At 46.8% G+C, this 14992-nt stretch overlaps 1 non-coding gene across 1 annotated transcript; it reads right to left on the bottom strand.

Annotated features, from left to right (window-relative positions):
* Positions 1–8489: 8489 nt before the first annotated feature.
* Positions 8490–8562, bottom strand: TRNAK-CUU. Its single transcript has one exon. It is a non-coding gene; the product is annotated as a tRNA-Lys (tRNA).
* Between the last annotated feature and the right edge of the window lie 6430 nt (positions 8563–14992).

Here is a 14992-nt window from a genome sequence, read left to right as displayed (position 1 = left end):
GTGAGAAGGGGTTTTCTGAGGTGCAGGCTGGGGCAAAAGGAGGAAGGAGAAGGATTCCTCGGGGGCTGCTAACTTATTTCAGATTCCTGAAATCTATAAGCCGTCTTCTGTCCTGAGGCTTTTTAGCGAGAGGAACGGGAGTCCTAGCTTCATTTTCATGAGGAAATTTGGGCGCTGGCTTTCTGGACTGGCAGCCTGGCGACTTAGTGAAGCGAACAGATGCTGGTGTCTGCCTCAACTTCCCCTCCCAAGAATTTATTTTCGAAGAAACAGAAGTGCTACAGTTGTGGTTTTGGGATATAATAGAAGGGCGTGGAGAGGCCACGCAAAATAGAGAGCAGTATTCAAGTCCCCCCAATAGAGCGGCTTTGGGTTGCAGCTGGTCAATCAAAAGGAATAGTTTGTAGTTACCGCCTCAGGAACGGAGGACGGGATTTAGGGGCCATTCTAGGACAGAAACGTTTTCCTCAGAAAGCCAGTAGGATGCCCTGCTGCTTGTTACTTTTACTTTCCTCTGTTAAATTCCAGTAATTCTGCTGTCCAGAAAAGCTGTTCACGTGTGACGAGAACATGCCAAAGACCGAATTTAAAAAAAAAAAATTTTTTTTTAATTCTGCCGTGTAAATGTTGGAGTGGGTTTATTCTGTCCTTGTCAATCCACGATATTAAAATGACAATGTGTTTTTTTTCCCCCTTACAAGATGCTTGAAAAAATACCTGCACGATTTGAAAGACTGCTAATTCTGTCGTCTGAACCACCTCCCTCCAATCGGTATTACCAGAGTTTCTATCCCCGCTGGGCAATTTGCCAGTCACGTGGTCTTGATGGAGGCAGGCTTTTGGTGCTTTGGTTTTCTCTGCTGAAAAAAGAATAAAAATAACAGTAGTACGTCAGCGGCGCCTGGGTGGCTCAGTGGGTTAAGCGGCTGTCTTGGCTCGGGTCATGATCCCGGGGTCATGATCCCGGGGTCGTGGGATCGAGCCCTGCCTCCTCAGGTTTCCCGCTCAGCGGGGAGTCTGCTTCTTCCTCTCCCTCTGCCCTTCCCCCCTCCGCCTTTGTGCTTGCTCTCTCTCCGTCTCTTGTACAACCCAAAACAGTAGTACCCGAGAGTTGTGTGAGGATTACCTGAAATAAATGTAAGGTGTTTAGAATAGTAAGTTAACAGTATCAGAATCAGGAAGCAGGAATCTTCCTTAGGCTGGCATGACAATTTATGGCTTTAATTCTTTTTTTTTCCCCCGTTCTAAAAGAAATCAGAGGTCAACCAATTGTTAAATCATCCCAGCATATCCAATGTCTACTCTGCTAGCAAAGCCCCAAAGAGGGCCAGTGTGGAGGCTGGGGGTGACGGGGATGAGAGGTGGGGTGGCGGTGGTTGTGGTGGTGTGACCGGAAGTCTAGCATGGAGGTAGCCTATGGGCTAGTGTGATTTTTTTCACCTGGCCTCCAGTAATTCCAAGTATTTCATTCCACTCCCCTCACCGCATGTGTTGATGGGATAGGCAACCTCCAATACACAGGATCACCCAGGGTCTCAGAGCAGTTGTAGGGAAGCCCACCCAATCCAGTAGCTTCTGCCCATCCAAAAGGCTGACAAGGCCTGGGCTCCAGGGCAGCCTCTCATTCTCTGCAGTCTCCCCAGAACAGAAGATGTTCTGACAGAGATCAGCCATTCTACCTTCTGCCTCCTGGAACACAGAGACCCCACGTGGTAGAGGCAGGTGGGCATGCTTCCTCAAGGATGTCAGCCCAGCCTCTACCTTTCTTGGCCTCTACCCTGTAGCTCATCCCAGCCTGCAGTACCTTGTAAGACCCATCTGTGGATGAGGCAACAGGAATTTAATAAGCAGCTCCAGTCCTATTTTCTGGGACCCTGCAGTTGAGCTGGACCCTGATTATGTGAGGCTCTGTTCCAAAAACCCAGAAGCAGAACTGTGGAGTCAAAAGGACTCTGGAGTCACACCTGCTTGAGTAAAGCAAAACAAAACAAAACAAAACAAAACAACAAAAACCTCCCTGAGCCTCAGTTTCCCCATGTTATCATCCTTTATTAAAACCACAGAGGGCTAAATAAGATATGGAAGCACTTAGGACAATCTTCCAGCCCTCTAACAGGATGGTCTTGTGGGGGGTGGGGCTGGGACTTCTCTTTTGGACACAGCTGTCTGTCAGCCCTTCTCCTTTCCAGAGCCTATCACAGGGTGTTCTACAGGACTTGTTGGGGGCCACTGAGGGAAGTCTGAGATGGGTGGGCTTGGGAGGCATTGTCCACAAAGAGGGAATTCCAGGTGACTGCTAGCCACTACTCCTGGGAGGCAAGAAGGGGTTGGGAGTCAGTTGCAGGGTGGAACTGGTGGGCTGAGGGGGCAGCTACCACAACCTTATTACCTCCCCCCAACTTTATTAGCTACTCTGTGCCTTGCCCCCATCCCTACCCCTACCTGGGGACAGCATTAAGCACTAGAGTCAGACTCCTGGCCACAGCACTTGGCTGGATGTATGACCTTCGCAAGTCACTCAGTCTCACTGTGTCTCCATTTCTTTACCTAAAATGAGGATAATCAGAGTACCTCCGCATAGAGGAGATAACACATGTGTAAAGTGCTTAGGGTATTGCTTGGCAAATAATAAATGCTCAAAACATGTTAGCAGTTACTACCTCTACTCCTTTTCAAGACGTTCTCCCGCTTCCCTTGTCAATTCTCCAAGTCCTCTCCACCAAAACCAATGCAAAACTTCCCTTGTTTAGAGAGTCTTCTTAGACCTTTTTTTCAAGGCTTCCTTCAGTTTGGAGTACATTTGCAAATGCAGATGAGTTCCTTTGATAAATATTCTTCGGTTTTCTTATGGGTATTCGTGTTTTCTGTCTCTCCACTCAGCAGCAGGGGGAGGGGGTCCTAAAGGAGCTGTGTCTCCATCCTCCACCTGGAAGTTCCTCTTGAAAGTGAATTATTTCTTTCCTCTAGCTGGCTGAGTGGATGGGGCTGGGCTGAAAGTGTGGCTGTGGATTTGGGGGTTGGAGCTGGTTAGGCTAGAGCTCACTGGGAATTCCTGAATGAGGCTGGGCTGGCCCAGGGTCTCGGGTGGTTAGGGTTGGGGCAACAGGCCCTGTTTACCTTGAGGTTAATGACTGGCAGGGTCCAATCAGTCCTTTTTACCAGGGATACCAGCTTTGGGTGGGAGGAGGCCAGGAAAGCCCAAAATGTCCCATAGAGCTCAGCCTCTCCCTGCTGGTGGCACTGCAGGTCTGTTTCTTGGACCATTAATGGCCCCAGGCAAAGGGACAATGAGGGCCACCAAACATAGCTGGGAAGAGAGCAAGGGAGGCTACAGGGGGAAGGAACTCAAGACCAGAGATTAGTCCCCAGTAAGTCCCCTCAGGGGTTTCTCTCAGCAGTCTGGCAGTCCAGTATCTATCAAAATTTTAAAAGTGTACATACCTTTTGACTCAGTAATCTAACTTCTAGGTATACTGATACACTCCCACAATTGTGTGTGTATATAAAATTATTGCAATATTGTTTTTGTTAGAAAAGAACTGGCAGCATGGAATGGAATGATATTGTGAAAATTAGTAAAGGGCATCTGACTTTTAGTTTGGGCTCAGGACATGATCTCATGGGTCATGAAATCAAGCCCTGCATCAGGCTCCGCATTCAGTGAGGAGTCTGTGTGAAGATTCTTTTCTGCCCCTTCCCAACTTACACTCATGCGCTCTCTCTCCCTCAAAAATAAATAAATAAATCTTTTTTTTTTTAAGATTTTATTTATTTATTTGACAGAGAGAGACAGCCAGCAAGAGAGGGAATACAAGCAGGGGGAGTGGGAGAGGAAGAAGCAGGCTCCTAGTGGAGAAGCCTGATGTGGGGCTCGATCCCAGAACGCCAGGATTATGCCCTGAGCCAAAGGCAGACGCTTAATGACTGTGTCACCCAGGCGCCCCTAAATAAATAAATCTTAAAAGAAAAATAGACACATAGATCAATGGAACAGAATAGAAAGCCCAGAAATAAACCCACGATTATATGGTCAATTAATCTATGACAAAGGAGACAAGAATATGCAATGGGAAGAAGTCTCTTCAGCAAATGGTGTTGGTAAAACTGGAACAGGAACATGCAAAAGAATGAAACTGGACCACCTTTTTACACCTATACAAAAGTAAACTCAAAATGGATTAAAGACCTAAATATGAGGCCTGAAATATAAAAATCCTAGAACAGAGCACAGGCAGTAATTTCTCTGACATTGGCCATAGCAATATTTTTCTAGATATGTCTCCTAAGGAAAGAGAAACAAAAGCAAAAATAAACTATCAGGACTACATTTAAAAAAAAATATGCACAACAAGGAAAACAATCAAAACAAAAAGACAACCTACTGAATGGAAGAAGATATTTGCAAATGATACATCTGATACGGGGTTAGTATCCAAAATATATAAAGAACTTATACAACTAAACACCAAAAAATCCAAATAATCCAATTAAAAAATGGGCAAAAGACATGAACAGATGTTTCTCCAAAAAAGACATATAGATGGGCAACAGACACATGGAAAGATGCTCAACATCACTCCTCATCAGGGAAATGCAAACCAAAACCACAATGAGATAGCACCTCACACCTGTCAGAATGGCTAAAATTGAAAACATAAGAAGCAACAAGTGTTGGTGAGGATGTGAAGAAAAAGGAACCTTCATGCACTGTTTGTAGGAATGCAAACTGGTGCGGCCACTGTGGAAAACAGTATGGAGGTTCCTCAAAAAATTGAAAATAGAGTTACCACATGATTCAGTAATTTCATTCCTGGCTATTTACCCAAAGAATACAAAAACACTAATTTGAAAAGATATATGTACCCTATGCTTATTGCAGCATTATTTACAATAGCCAAAATATGGAAGCAACCCAAGTGTCCTATCTATAGAAGAATGGATAAAGAAGATGTGGTACACACACACACACACACACACACACACACACGCGCGCGCGTGCGCACGCGTGCGTGTGCCAAGGAATATTACTCAGTCTTAAAGAAGAATGAAATCTTGCCATTTACAAAAACATGGATGGATCTAGAGGGTTTAATGCTAAGTGAAATACGTCAGTCAGAGGAAGAAATACTTTATGATATGTGGAATTTAAGAAACAAAACAAACGATCAAAGAAAAAAGAGACAAAAAACCAGACTCTTAACTATAAAGAACAAACTGGTGGTTACCAGAGGGGAGGCGAGTGGAGGGATGGGTGAAATAGGTGAAGGGGATTAAGAGTACATTTATTTTGATGAGCACTGAGTAATGTATAGAATTATTGAATCACTATATTGTACACTTGAAACTAATATAACACTGTACATTAATTATACTGGAATTCAAAAAAATTAAAAAATTAAAAACAAAGAATTTTGACCTGATAAATACACATTTAGACAAGTAAGGAAAGTATTCTATTCAGGGATGGGAAAAATCCAGGATAAGATTTGTCTTTGATAAGTAAAAAGGAACAATTGATAGCAGAGGTGCTGATGTAAGGAAGTTCCATGTAAAGAAAAAGTTTCCAATTAGAGCTGTTCAAGAATGGACATTCTTAGGACATAGGGACTTCTTCTACTACTGAAATGTTGAAGAGTCTAGATGACCACTTTCTAGATATGTTGTAAGAGAGATCTCTCCAGAGTGAGGGTTGGACTCAATGAGCTATAAGATCCATTCTGACTTTAAGATGTTATGGTGATTTTACCTAGGAGTTTATGTTTCTGTAAATTGTGCTCTAAATTGTTTATCATATTCAAACATTATCCTATTTAACATTAATATTTTGCTAGTTTAACAAAGAGTGATTTTTCAGAAAGCAAAACCAAGCAGAAAAAGGTAACATAGTCCCTGTCCGGAGTAGCCTCTGCTTGGAATGATCTCTGTGATGGTTAATTTTCTATGTCAACTTGGTTAGGTTATGGCACCCAGTAGTTTGGTCAAACAGTAATCTAGATGTTGCAGTGAAGGTATTTTGTGATGTAATTAGCACTTAAAATCAGCTGACTTTGAGAAAAAGTTTTGTAATGCCTCTATAATGACTCTGTAATGCTGGTGGGCCTCATCCAATCAGTTGAAGGCTTTAAGGGAAAAAAATGGAGGTTTCTCAGAAAAGAAAGAATTCTGCCTCAGGACTGGAAGAGAAATCCCACAAGAGTCTCCACCTGCCAGTCTGCCTACAGATTGCAGACCTTCCAGACTCCACTATCAAAGCCAATTCCTAAAAATAAATCCTATTACATATCAATTTTCTGAGTGCCAATTATGAACTAGACACAGTAATAAGCACTCTACATAATTTCCCCCTAATCTTTATACCAACCCTTTATACTGAGGAAACTGAGGATTAGAGGGGTTAGGTAATTTCCTCAAGATTGTAAAATTCTACTTATCTTTCAAGACACAGATCCAACATCACTTCCCTTTGAAGTTCTCCATAACCACACACTCTGGGCTCCTCTCTGCTTTCTTGGCATCCTGTGCATTTCTCTCTGTTACATAACACTGATCATGGTGTATTTACCTGCAGGTCTCCCTCTTCAGACCACAAGCTCTTCCGAAGGCAGGGATTTGCCTACTCCTTTGGAACCCTCAGCACCTAGTACCATGCCCACTCCCCAGGGGACTCTCTGCGAAAGCTATCAGTATTATCATTGTCCACCTGGGGGCAGCATACCCAGCAGCAGGCCCCCTTATGCAGGAGTGCACAACTCTGGAGGGGCAGCCCAATAAAGTCAAACCCCAAAGAGAAAGGAAAGGCCTACACATGCCTCTGTTTACTACTCCCTGGAAGCTGGGACCCACTGTACCAATAGTTTGCTCCATCCCCTTGAGATTCAGTTGAAGACTGAGTACTCATTGCTGACATTGGCTGGGCTGCCCTTGGGAACGTTGGGGCTGTTCCAGGGCTTTTGTACCTTGAACTCAAAGACTCAGTGAGGGAACTAATGGAATGAAAACCCAGAACGGGCAGAAAGGGTCAGCTGCAAGAGTCCTACTCAAGGAGACTTTTCCGGAATAAGGCTGTATCCCCATGAGGTGAAAGGGGAGGAGGAGAATTCTGCACTAGGGTGAATGAACCCTGCTCCTAACTGGAGTGGGTAAAGAGAAAGGCCAAGCAACCTCATTCGCAAGCCCCTTACCTCCAACCCTTGTCTTAGATGTTCTGCTCTTCCCATATCACTTCTAAGGACAGGGTAAGCTGGGGGTGTGGACAGGTGAGGGGCTCCTACCTCAGTGTGTCTCACCTGAGCTCAGCAGACAGGATGTAGATCAAGTCTCTGTCTCAAGTACAGACAGGGCAGTCACAGGGGGTCTCTGTAGATACTTTCCTACTCTCTTACTTGGGGTTACCAGGAGGCGGAAGGTATGTCTTGGGGGGTGGTGATGGTGGTACTTGGGGGCAGCAGGGAAGAAGGGGGAGAGCATCCATTCATGCCAGAGCACTTTGAGAGAGGTGGGACAGGTGAAGGAATGAGGGAATGGCAGGGTATTACCGATGACTTAAATTTTGAGCAAGCAGATGAGAGAAGAACAGATGAGGGAGGCATCTGGAATCATTTATCCAGAGAAAATAAAAATATTTTCATAGGCTTCACTGACACATAAGAAGCGACATGTTCAACATCACATACAATTTCCAGCCTTTTGACTATACACACTACCTCCTCAAAGCTAAAGGAATTAACGATGGAAGGTGAAACTTAAGAGGCATATGAGGATATTCCTTCAGGGAGGAAAAGGAAGTAGAAGAGAAAGAGGGAGAACAGCCATGCAGGAGAAGTGCTCTGGCCTGTTCTTTCAGGGAGAGCCATCTAAGCATAGATCATCTTTCCATTTGGACCTGGGGCTCCAGGAGGTCCCTGCAAGCCTCTTTCTCCAGGCAAAACTGGGCCGCTTATTGAGCCTCTCTTTCCCTTTTGGCTCTGTCCTGGGAAGAGAGGAAGGACACAGGATGAGACAAATGATTCAGCCCCAGAGGAAGACCCCCAAAGGGAGAGAGATACCAGCAGAGGTGGGGTTAGAGGGTCAGCGATCCACAAGTGTTACTGAGTATGTATTATGTGCTAGCCGCAGACCACACAGGATGGGTGGACACTGTGTCTTACATGTGAGCACATTTATTGTAGGAAAAGGTGTAGGGAAGGATGGGGGAGGGGTTGCTAAAGAGAAGGAGGGAGGGAGTGAAGACATAAAGGGAAGAAGAGGAAAGAAAGGCACAATTGTTGATGTCTAGTAACTCACATTCTAGTTATAACAATAAGACAACTGGCAAAAAAGCTCAGTGACAAGTGAACAGCCCCTGGAAAGAAGTTAAAAAGAGTGTTGATGGAGGTTACAGGAGGGCCTGGAATAGAGGAGCTGGGCTAGGGTGGGTATCTTCTTCTTCGGGAGAGGGGATTCTAAGGTGGGTGAATTTTAATTTTTTTTTTTTTTTTAAGTAGGCTCCACACCCAATGTGGGGCTTGAACTCACGACCCTGAGATCAAGAGTCACATGCTCTACCAACTGAGCCAACCAGGTGCCCCTAGGGTGGACCGTCTTCTCACCTGTGGACCAGGCTGGCTTGGAGGAGACTGTTGTTGGCTTTTTTTTTTTTTTTTTTTTTAAAGAGAGAGAGAGAGAATGAGAGAGCCTGTGTGCACATGCACGTGCAAGGTGGGGCAGGCTCTACTCCTAGTGAGAAGCCTGATGCGGGGCTCAATCTCACCACCCTGAGATCATGACCGAAGCTAAAATCAAGAGTCAGATGCCTAACTGATTGAATTACCTAGGTGCCCCCTGGAGGATACTCTTGCCCAGGGGACCCCACTGGTCCCTGAGCTCCATGGGAGCCCATCTGGGCCTGGCAGTGAAAAGCCAGGGTAGCCCCAGCTCCAGGAAGGCCTGGTATCCCCAGGGTTCCTGGGAGCCCATCAGTCCCAGGCCCTAAGTATCCAGGGTGGTCCTGGGAGTCTTCATGACTAGGGTAGCCCTGAGGTCCTGGGGATTCTGGAAACCCTTGGCAACCAGGGGGACCAGGAGGTCCAATTCCATCCTGCACCTGGAAGGAAAGGCAGGAGGGGTGGAGGTGAACCACAGAGCTGGCAGTGTGTGTTTCGGGGCTGGGGGACTCTTGTAGGGAAAGGCAATGGGGCCAAGCCAGAAGCTGTGATGGGAGTAGAATGTGTGTGTGGGAAAGTGCCCACGGCCCTGAGATTACTTAGGGAAATTCGAAATATCCTGGAGGTGGGACATTAATTGAGTCATCCATAGTTCTGGGTTCAAGGCCCTATTATAGTACTTGGGCACACTTACAGAGATTGTCTCAGGAGGAATCTGGCTTCTCAGTTTGAGATTCCTGTTGCCAACTTTACCCTACGCGATTCAAAGGACCCTTAACCAACCTTCTACCCAAAGAACACTATCATTTCTCATCCACCCACCACTTACCCATTACCCACTCCACCCACCTACCATCCATCCAGCCCCATCCGCCACTTACCCTCCCACCCACTCACCATCTACCCATTTTTCCACACCCACCATCTACTTACCACTCACCTCCCACCACTCACACATCATCTACCCCTTACCTCTGGTCTGACTTCTGCCTTCAAAGGTGAGGCTGATCTGGGGCTACAGGGTGTGCTGAGAGGCCAGGGATTGCTGGGGGCCCAGGAGGATTAGGGGACTCTGGGCTCCCCATGGGCCCCCTCTCACCAGCAAAGCCAGGAGTCCAGTCCTGGGGTACTCCTCTCCCCTTGCTCTCCCTGTTGGGTCAGAAGGGCACGTAGTAGAGATAGAAATGGGGATGGGAGAGTGAGTTTTCTCTCTCACTCCAGCTCCTCAATCTTCCTTCTGTTCCTCTATCCCAACCCCACTGCCATCCCAGAAGGTCCCAAAGTTCCTGAAATTCCCACCCAGACAGGAACTTACCTGACATTCAGGGGGACCAACAGGATGGACACACCTAGAAGATGTGACAGGAGCAGGGTTGGATCTCCTTGGAAGAGAGGAGATTAAAACTGGCTCTTAGATTACCAAGTTCAACCTCCTCATTGTACAGATGGGGAAACTGAGGCCCAGAGAGAGATATAACTGCAAGTGACAGCAATGGGACAGCAAGCTGGCCTGGAGGATGGGGGTGAGAAAGCCAGTATGTCTCCTAATATGGTGGGGAATGGGGTCACCTGGACCTGTCACTTAAAAAAAAATTTTTTTTTTATTTATTCATTTGAGAAAGAAAGAGCACGGGAGAGAGAGAGAGCAAGCATGGGGGGGGCTGGTGAGGGGGTGAGGGTGAGAGGGAGAGGGAGAAGTAGATTCCCTGCTGAGCAGGGAGCCCAATGGAGCCGGATCCCAGGACCCCCAGGATCACGTCCTGAGCTGAACGCAGATGCTTAACTGACTGAGCCACCCAGGCATCCCTGGACCTGTCACTTTCTACCCAGTTCTGAAATTGGCAGAAATCCCAGAAAAGGTCCTTGGGAGGTGTGATGTTGTGATAAGAAATAGGTGTTTGGTCTTTCTTTGTTCTGGCACAGAGCTAAAACCCTTGGAATTTCCTAAGTGATCAGAGCCATAAAGGTGTCTTTTGTTATATTAATTAGGTGACTTTCTGAAAGCCCCTAGCTAACCTGAGGATGGGGGCTGGTTGCCAGGGAGCCACCCCTGTGATCAGAGAGTGGGAACTGTTCCCACCCCCTACATCTGAGGAGGGGAGAGGTGCTGGAGATTGAGTTCAATCACCAGTGGCCAATGATTTAATTAATCATGCCTCTGTCTCCATAAAGGGTGGGGTTCCTCCTCTCTTTCTGGGCCCCACCCTAATGTCTTCTATGATTCTGATACCAATTCTGATGTGTGGATTTTCCAACACCATCAAACAACTAGTTCTCTGAACCCTGTCCTTTGGGGTCCCTGCCCCATTCCTTGACGAGAGTCAGGGTGGGAGTATGGGGAGAGGACAGGCATTCCTAGGACCTATGTGCTTCCTTACCTCCGACTCGGGTTTGTGAACCCCCGGGGGTCTGATCTGAGAAAGAGTTTACCTGGAACTGCAGAGACCACCCCCCCTTTCCAATCTAGCACCTTCTGAGAGCCCGTGGGTGCTGCTGGGAGAAGGCCCTGGCTGGATGTAGGCTCTGACACCCTATCCAGCTTGGCCGCTACTGCTTCATTCCTTCATCTGAAGAATGAATGAGTGAGTGAATGAATGAATGAATGAATGAAGAGGGGGAGTCTGGACTGGGATCTTTGGTTTCATATCTATCTATAAATCTCTCCCATCTCTCCAAGTTCTTCATTTCATCACATCTATTCATCTTTCTCTGCCTTCCATCTCTGTGTCCTACTCCTTATTCAGTCCCTTCCTCTCTTGGCCTTCCCCTTGTTAGTACCCTCTCCCCTTCTTTCTATCCTTCCACCTCAAAGCATCATAGACTCTTAGAATCCAAAAAGGTCACAGTGACGACACCACTCGTTGGTAACCTGCTTTCAGGTACGTACGTCCCTCACTTACATAGGTAGTCTCGCCTGATCCTCCTTAACAGACTTTTGGAGTGAAGTAGGGCCTGACACCCCTATTTTATAGATGAAGAAATTGAGAATCATCATGGTGAAGAGACCAGCCCACGGTACATGGCTAATCAGGACGGAGCCGGGATTTGAACCCCTGGCTTTGACTGCAAGATTAGAGCTCTCTGCCTCCAACCTGGGGGCAAAATTCTCCAAAGCAGGCTGTCTGCCTTTCCCCTGGCTGGGGGCCCAACTTCTCCTGCTTTTTAGATCATTAAGACTGGGTGGGGGTGAGGAAAAGACTGCACACATCTTGAGGATTACTGGCTCCAAACATCAAGTCTCTGGAAACAGAGAGGACTGAGGGTGTGAGGGTGGGAGGAATCCAGGTTTCAGGAGAAGAGAAGGTGGAGGCTATGTGAATTCGGGGCTCCAGGCAGGATGGCCCTTCTTTTTGGGCCCACTCAGCCTTGTCCCTTTGCCCTCAAGTTCTCTCCAGCTCTCACCAGCCATCTTTAGGACTATCCCTACGTCTCTCAGGACAAGGGAAATCAAAGACGGCAACAGAAGAAGTCCCTGGCATAGAAGGCCTGGTGGGCCATGTGGCTTTTCTCTGAGACCCTCTCTTCCCACAGCTGGGGCTATATCCCCAGCACCCCAACTAAGGGTACCAGAATTATCAGATTGGTGCTAGAGCTGGGCAGGCAGGGAAGGCAGAATAGCTTCTGGGCACACAGAAGCCTGACAACTGGGGTGAGGAAGACAAGAGCTGCAGGAGCAAGAGGTGCTATTTGGGGTTGGGCAAAACTCTTCAAGTCTGTGGTGCCTCTGAAAGTGGTGTGGGGTGCCAGTTGGACTCCATCATCACACGAATGGGTTTAAATCACATGTAGTTGCATGTGACCTTAAGCCAGTCTTTTTACTACCTGGAACACCAGCTGTACAATGGGTTTATAGGGTTACCATGGTGATAATAATAATAATGGCTGGCATGGAGCCTTACTGTGTGGCAGGCCCTGTGCTAAGTGCCTCTCTGCGTTGTTTCTGTAAGTTCTCATACAGCCCATCAGGATGGGCTGCCATTAGCCCTCCTTTACAACTGAGGGTATTTAAGGATAAGAGGGAGGATGTCACTTGGCCAAAGTCATAGAGCTAGTAAATGGCAAATCCAGGTTTTAGTGCAGGCATTTTGGCTCCAGGCTCTTAACTCACTCACTTGGCTGGTCATGGCTAATGACCAATGCTCCCCGGGGCACTTACTATGTAGCAGGCACCATTGTAAGTGTTTTACACAGATTTATTCACTTAATCATTATAGCCACTCTATATAATAGTCACTTACTGTGAAAGACGAGGACACTGAGGCATTGAGAGGTGTGCTAACTTACTCTAAGCCTACTGCCAAGAGTCCAGTCAAGGCAGCCTACTTGAGAGCCAGCATTTTTTAAAAAAATAAAAAGTTTTTTCTTAAAAAAGTTAAAGTAAAGGGCGCCTTGGTGGCTCAATTGGTTAAGTGTCTGCCTTCGGCTCAGGTCATCTCTGGGGTCCTGGGATCGAGCCCTACGCCCCACCCCACATTGGGCTCCCTGCTCAGTGGGGAGCCTGCTTCTCTCTCTCCCTCTGTCGCTCCCCCTGCTCCTCCTCTTGTCACACTCTCTCTCTCAAATAAATAAATAAATAAAATCTTTAAAAAAATTATAGTAAGAAAATGAAAGTACATACAGAATGGTGCAGAAATAAGAAATGTTCAGTTCAACGAATGTTCATATGGTGAATACACTATGTAACTAAATAATAAACATCACCTGTACCCCATGAGGCCCTTTCTAGTAACGACTTCCACCATTCTCCCCAACGGGAACCCCTATCCTGATTTCTAAACCATAGATTAGTTTTGCCTGTTTTTGAATTCTATAGAAATAGAATCCTACAGCAGTAAACTTTTGCTCAGTTTGTGATTCCTCTATGGTGTTGGTATGGCAGTCTTGTATTCAACTATAGATTTACTCATTCTACTATTTTTTTTTAAAGATTTTATTTATTTATTCGACAGAGATAGAGACAGCCAGTGAGAGAGGGAACACAAGCAGGGGGAGTGGGAGAGGAAGAAGCAGGCTCCTAGCGGAGGAGCCTGATGTGGGGCTCGATCCCATAACGCCGGGATCACGCCCTGAGCCGAAGGCAGACGCTTAACCGCTGTGCCACCCAGGCGCCCCTACTCATTCTACTATTGATCCCAGTGTTTGGCTATCCTGAATAATGCTGCTATGATGTGTTTTGGAATACACACACACACACACACACACACACACACACACACACATTTCTAGTGGGTATATATCTCAGGGTAGAATTGTTGGTTGCTTCCAAACAATTGTACAATTTTTTTTCTTACTGGCATTATATGAGAGTCCCTTACTCCACACTTGGCACTGTCAGTATTTAAAATTTTTACCAATCTGGTGGATATAAAGTGGTATCTCAGTATGTTTTTCCATATCTATTTATTAAATGAGGTAAAAGCAAGCACTCTGTAAGCTTGTCATAACAACCGTATGAGTGCAGGTATCATTCCCATTTTGCAGATGAGGAATGGAGGCCACAGTTTCTTCTTTTCCCCTTCCTCTCTCAAGTCCACTCACCTTTCCTGGAGGCCCCTTCCCCGCTTCTCCCCAGTGGGATTGGGATGCCTGGTTATCATCAAGTTTGGGAGGCCCCTCAGGCCAGGATGTTCTCCTGGGGAAGGAAAAGAGGAAGGCTGGGGTGAAGTGGACAGGGGTGGGGAGGACAGAAAGGATGAGGCATAAAGAAGGGTGTGAGGAGATTCTGGCTCTTGGCGTGGGATGAGGGGGCCAGAAGAGAGGTCTGGGCATATAGAGAAGGCATGACTGGGGATATTTGTGAACTCCCAGTGCTGGGGTGGAAAGTGGAGGTTTGTAGCCAGGGAACAAGAACCCATGTTTATAGGGATGTTGGGGACTTCTCTGGATCCCAGAGCCTCTTTCTGGGGTTTTGCTAAGTCAGAGGAGTGTGTGAGATCTCTCTTTTGAGAGGTAACTCTGGGTNNNCAGCAGTCCCTTGGTAGAGTCTCTTTGGAGTTTTCTAAGAGGTAGGTAACACTCTGTTCCCCAGGGTTGGGGGAGTAAGAGACAGGGCCTAGAGACCCTCCAGAGAATGTGGGAGAAGGACACAGGGTCTACTCTGATTCTGGGCTTCTGACCTGTCAGGCCAAGAGGCACCCTGGCAAGCAGATACCCTGCTCTTTGACTCAACAGCTGTCGGGAGAGGCAGGGCAAATAATTCCCCCTTTCTAACATCTGTCATTCTCCTCCCAGAGTCCCCTCTGTGTCTGTACTTTTGCAAGCGTCATCTGCATAGATTCTCCCAGGTTGGACCTCCTTCTCCCACTCCCACCTTCCTTGAGCCCTTAGTCCATGGCTCACTGGCAATGCTC

This window comes from Ursus maritimus, unplaced genomic scaffold (genome assembly GCF_017311325.1).
Source record: "Ursus maritimus isolate PB19 unplaced genomic scaffold, ASM1731132v1 scaffold_24, whole genome shotgun sequence".
Taxonomy (NCBI): Eukaryota; Metazoa; Chordata; class Mammalia; order Carnivora; family Ursidae; genus Ursus; species Ursus maritimus.
Note: the sequence above shows the minus strand (reverse complement) of the source record. Positions and strands in the feature narration are given on the sequence as shown.